Raw genomic sequence first — 5,614 nt, forward strand, 5'->3', positions numbered from 1 at the left:
GTTGAATTTGGGAAAGCGTGCACGCCTTGCCTTATTCATTGGAAGGGGGGGAGTATGACATAAGATCACCATAGTCTGAACGGCATGTCAATCTTGCCGCCACCACCGTTCAACTTGACCGAGTTCGACGAAATTAGATTAGTTGTGAGGTTTGGTGAATGATATGTTTGTGAACTATATTGTTCCGGCACGACAAGTTCTATGACTAAGAACACAATTTGTCAAGCCACATTACATCTGCTAATTTAGGAAGATCATATCCCATATTGTGAGTTTTGTAAAGCAATAATTATATTTTAACTAGACCATCATACCCTCTCGTCCGAAGAGGCACATCTTAATCTCAAGCGTTGATTTTATTAGAGGGGGTGTACTGAAGTGGATCCCAAAGTTATATTATCCCAAATAAAAACTCCACCTACATAGCAATACTTTAAAGATCAGTTCTTTGAACAGTCAAAACGAACATTATCGGCATGCTAAAATTATTGGCAGCTACCTTTCCTTTTGGGGTATGCTCTGCTGGCTCCAACATTGCCGCAATGGCAGCCCCAGTTTTCCTCTTCGGTCTTCACCCTCCCCTCTCTTCTATTATTTCACCCTCCCCTAGTTAATTTCCTATTAGCTAGGTGGGACCCCTGTGTGACCTAATTAACTTAGATTAATTACCTATTAACTTAACACTGTCCCAATCAGCCTCTATCAGTTGGGCCACCCTCCAAATAATTTGTTAAGCTAGTTACAAAAATATCAAAGCACCAAACATGGGCCCATGTGACTTTCAGGCCGGGTCCCACTTGTCATCTACTATGAGCTTGTCCCACATGTAGGTCACATATGGAGAGTCTTTTTCCAACGATAGTCCCACATGTCAGTGGCAATGCACACATGGGCAACCATGTCCAGAAAACATCTAGAAGATTGTCAAACCTGTTTGACCGGGGTATTTTCATAACACCATCTAACGGAAGAGGGATATAGTTGAGCATCGTTTTTAATTAGGGGGTAAAAATGAGGTCGGGCCAAAGTTAGGGGGAAATGGAATTGGCCCTCTGTTAAAACAAACTTGCAAGTGAGAAACGAGGCCTGGAAGCTGATGACTTGGGTGCTGTTGCGTTTAATGTGACAGTCCGATGCCGTAGGGCACGTAGTGTGCTACTACTGTCGTGCCGGGCACCGCACCGTTTGCAGTCGTGCCAACACCCACTGCGGCCAGCTGGACAAGGTGGTTGGCGCCGCCAAGGTGCCATGCCCCTACAAGGCGTTCGGCTGCAAGCGCTACGTGGTGTTCCATGAGGCCGCGGACCATCCGCGTGCGTGTGCCAGTGCGCACCCTGCACCTGCCCGGAGTCTGCAGGTGCCTTCGTGGGCTCCCGCGCAATGCTGATGCTGGTCGACCACTTCGCCACCGACCACCAGCGCCCGGCCGTCACGGTCCGTTACGGCCGGTCTTGGAGCCTGAGCTTCTCCCTGTCGCACGGCTGGCACCTGCTCGTCGAGGAGGAGGACTGCAACGTGTTCCTCGTCTCCCTCCGCCCGCTCGGTGAGGGCACCGCCGTGTCATTGATGTGCATCAGGCCGGACGGCGAGGCCGAGACGGGGCCCCGGTTCTGGTGCAAGCTCTCCATGGAGCGCCGTGGCGGCGACAAAGACTACAACCTAGTCCTCATGACCTCTCGCCAGTGAGCAGCAACGCGCTGTCCATGGGTGCACCGGGGTTGGGCCAGGTAATGTTCTTGGTGGCGCCCCAGCAGCTGCTCTCCGGCGACACGGTCACACTCAGTGTCCGGATCGATTTGATCCCACCCGCCGCCATCGCTCCCAAGTCAACTACACCACATGCTAGGGTGCCGAGGAGGATGCAGTGAAGTATGTGTTTGATCTCGTTCCTGTTATCCATATTTCTTTTGTGGAAATGTTATCCATATTTAATGTATGATTAGTGCATGCTAAACTAGATGATTAGTATGAATGTATGGTTAGAAAGTAGCAAACCTTCTAGATCATGGACACACGCTGCAAGTCCAAACCACACATGTACAAGCCAATCAACCTAACCAATCAAGATTATGGTAACAAGTTCAGTAGTAAACTAGTAATGCAGCTAAGCAGGGAAGGATTACTACTGGGTATGGATGATTAATATGAATATACCTTCACCTTTTGTTCTGAACAAAGGCCTAAATAGTAGTAACGCAGAACCTGGTTTGTATTTGATCCGAGTGAAGTGCAACCAATTGAAATCTGAAGATCCTGCACCAGGATTTATTCTTTTCTTTATAACCTGCAGCCGAGTATGTATGGCAAATTATTCATTTTGTGAATCGTATTGTTCATGTTCAGGTTGTTCACTGTTTTGTCCATATGAAAGGAGCTTCCGTAAATCATTTTTCTTAGAATTCCATGAGTAAGATGCATGTAAATGTATCCTTCTGAAAAACTAACATCATTTTTCATTTTTGTATCTGAGATCATTTTTTTTCTGTGAGCAGGCTGGACCCGATGCTCAAAGAACCCTAAAATTCAGACCGAAGGTGATAATGTGGACAAAGTCACATTTCAAAGAGTCATCAGAGACGGGCCAAGTTGTATGTTATTGTGTATCAAACTGGGGACAGAGGATCATCCTTCTTTCAAAGTTTGTATTCATGGTTCACATAAATCGTCGTACGTTTTGATGTAAACCTTTTGGTACTCAGTGACTTTAATCTGTTATGTTTAATAAAAGTTTTTTTGTAGGACGAGCTATACGGCACCCACTATCATAACCGTCCAAATGAGGCTCCGGTGCGTGAAGATTCGTGCCAGATACAACTACAACAAGGATTGCAGGCCTACCTCAACAGTAACCACATGAGTAAAAAACTGAATGGCTGGCTAGCTCAGTATCGATTCTGACACCGCAATTGCATGGCTACAGTACATGCCAGATAAAAAATTCTCATACTTTTCTCTCACACAAACGAAGCTCTTCTCCTTTTGTCAATTTGTCAATATATGGTTGTCGTTGACGGAAAGCGACGTACTATTTCGGGAATAAATTAGCACGAGCGTACGTCCTATAACATATATTGTTGGATACTGTTCCTCTGCCTAAACAAACAAGATTAAAGAGAAGAAGAATATATATCTTGCATGTGTTAGCTTAGTTGCATCGCTGCCATGCCTCGTTTGGGGCTACTACTGTTTATGACATTGCATTTGCATATGCCTCTGACTTCCACAGACTGTTCCTGTGTCATCCCTTGCATGCCCATCTTTTCTCTCTGCCTTTATGCTCTCCTCTCTCTATCATCCCGTGCATACCTCTCTCTCTCTTTAAGGCCAACTCCACCGCGCGACCCTATCCTGTCCGGCCCTGTCCGTTTGGGGGGCAAAGGGACAAACGAGGCGGCCCAGCGCGCGACGGACGGGACCCATCCTGTCCGTTTTGTGTCCGGGCCGACCCATTTTAAGCGCAAACTTGCATCGGGTTTGGGTCGCGGAGGACACCAAACGGACGCGCGCCTCGTTCGCGTCGGGGCCGCGTGGCAGGCGGCCACCTACCTCCCACCCGCCAACATCAATGCGCACGAGCGGGCGGCCCCACCTGTCATCCGCACGTCGAACGGTCGCCGTCCTTCTTTAAGTGGGAAGCGTGGACGGGTCGTCGTCCACACTGCCCCACGCCACCCCGCGGCTTCCTCGAAACTCGACAGCGCCTGCTCCCAAACCCTAGCCAAGAAACTCGCCGGCCGGCCGCCCGCAGCCATGGGCCTCTGGAACTACAGCCGGAAAGGCAAGCACGACGGCGAGGCTGGTTCCTCGTCGGGGCGCCGTCGCGGCTCGGTGAAGAAAGAGGAGCCCGCGTCGCCATCGCCACCACGCCGGGCCCCCGCGCCGCCCGCCTTCTCCATCGCGCCCACGTCCGCCGGCGAGCGCGACCGGCATTACATCCGCGCGTCGGTGTGCCGCCGTTATTGGGAGACGAGGACGCCGCTCCCCTGGAGCGACGTCCATCTCCCCAATAACTGACATCTCTCCGCCGACCGGGTCCCCATCCCGCCGGTCCCGACGAGCGGTCGTGCGCGCGACGAGGAGATCGAGCGCCGCCGCCGCCTCCTCCCCTACGACCTCTTCTACGACGCCAGGTACGCCCCCGACTCCGGGCTCTAGGGCACCTGGTTTCATGACGAGCACGACACCAGGCGCGCGTCGTTCTTCTCTGGCACCTCGACGGGGACGCGTCGGCCACGACAGGAGCGCGCAGCGCCTGCTCCCCAGGAGCGCGGGCGTAGGCGGGTGCGCGGCGTCACGCCCACGCCGTCGCCTTCGCCGTCTCCATCGTCACCACCACCTCCTCGCATGACGGAGGAGGAGGAGGCCCGTCTCGTTGCGCGCGTCATGGAGGACTCCATGCGCACGCACGACGAGCGCCAGTGGGAGGGCCTCGAGGAGATGATGGCCCGCTTCGCCGCCGGCGAGGTCGCCATCCCCGAGCTCGAGATGGTGGCGAAGGAGGAGGTGGTGGAGGAGCCGCCGGTGGCCGCATTCCACCCGGCCCTGGTTGGCCAGGGGTGGGGCTGGTCGTGCACGGCAGAAGAGATGGCCGACGCCGTGGGCGTGAACTGGCGCCCCACGCCGCCGCGGTCACCGGAGCGGGAGGCGTCGCCGCGGGTGGAGGTGGTGCAGGCACCTCCCGCCGTCCAGCCCGCCCCCGTCTACCACGCACCGCCGGCCCACCTCTGGACGCCGCCGGCCTACGTCGACCTGGTCAGCGACGACAATGACACCGGCGGCCAGTGAGCGGCGTCGGCCACGGCATCGATGGGCGCGGCAGGAGCAGGAGCGCGCGGGAGGCATTTTCTTTTTTGTTTTATGTTAATTACGAACTTGGCCGTTTAGGTGGACTGATAAACTGGGCCGTTTTGTGGCCGTAACCCCTATATATATGTTTTATGTTTTTTTAACTAAGTTTATTTACTTTTTTAGTCATTTCATTTAGTTTTTAAACTTTTTTTATTCACGTCCACCCCGGACAGGTTTTTGGGTGCGGCCGCGCGTTAGGCGCACCCACAATCCATCGGACAAACGCGGACATGGGCGAACCCATCGGCGCCCCAAAGGAACAAAATCCGACCAAACTAGACGTCCGTTTGAGGTCGCACGCTGAAGTTAAAATCTTCTGAAAAAACAATTGCACAACTACGTTCTCTCTCTCAATTTTGCATGCGCAGACTCTCTCTCTCTACTTCAATTACTGGCAACCTCACGTGGCTACAGTGCCTGCATGCGGACAGCAGAGAGAGGGCTGGTCCACACAGAGAGCACAGGTCAGTAACTGCATGCAGTCCGCACCTGCTAATGACACTACAGGGAACAGCTGGCGCCCGTGATGCTCCTTTTCAGCACAAATCTCGAAGCAGACCAACGGGCCAGATAGTAGGTACCGTGGAGGTCGGGCTAGGAAGAAACTTTGTGTTAATAAAATGGTTGTCTGCATCACACGATGCAGAGACCAGGGTCATCCCCTTTTCGAAAAAGAAAATGATCAACAACATTTGTGTCCAGCATAGCGTAAGATATAAGCTTCGACTTTGGTTGTAAATTCATCTGTGAACACAAGTAAAATGTA

The 5,614-nt window shown here is 52.7% G+C and overlaps 1 pseudogene; it reads left to right on the forward strand.

Annotated features, from left to right (window-relative positions):
- Positions 1 to 1,868, forward strand: part of LOC119279068 — a 3,366-nt pseudogene extending 1,498 nt beyond the window's left edge.
- The last annotated feature ends 3,746 nt before the right edge of the window (positions 1,869 to 5,614 follow it).

The sequence above is a fragment of the Triticum dicoccoides genome, chromosome 3B (assembly GCF_002162155.2).
Source record: "Triticum dicoccoides isolate Atlit2015 ecotype Zavitan chromosome 3B, WEW_v2.0, whole genome shotgun sequence".
Lineage (NCBI taxonomy): Eukaryota > Viridiplantae > Streptophyta > Magnoliopsida > Poales > Poaceae > Triticum > Triticum dicoccoides.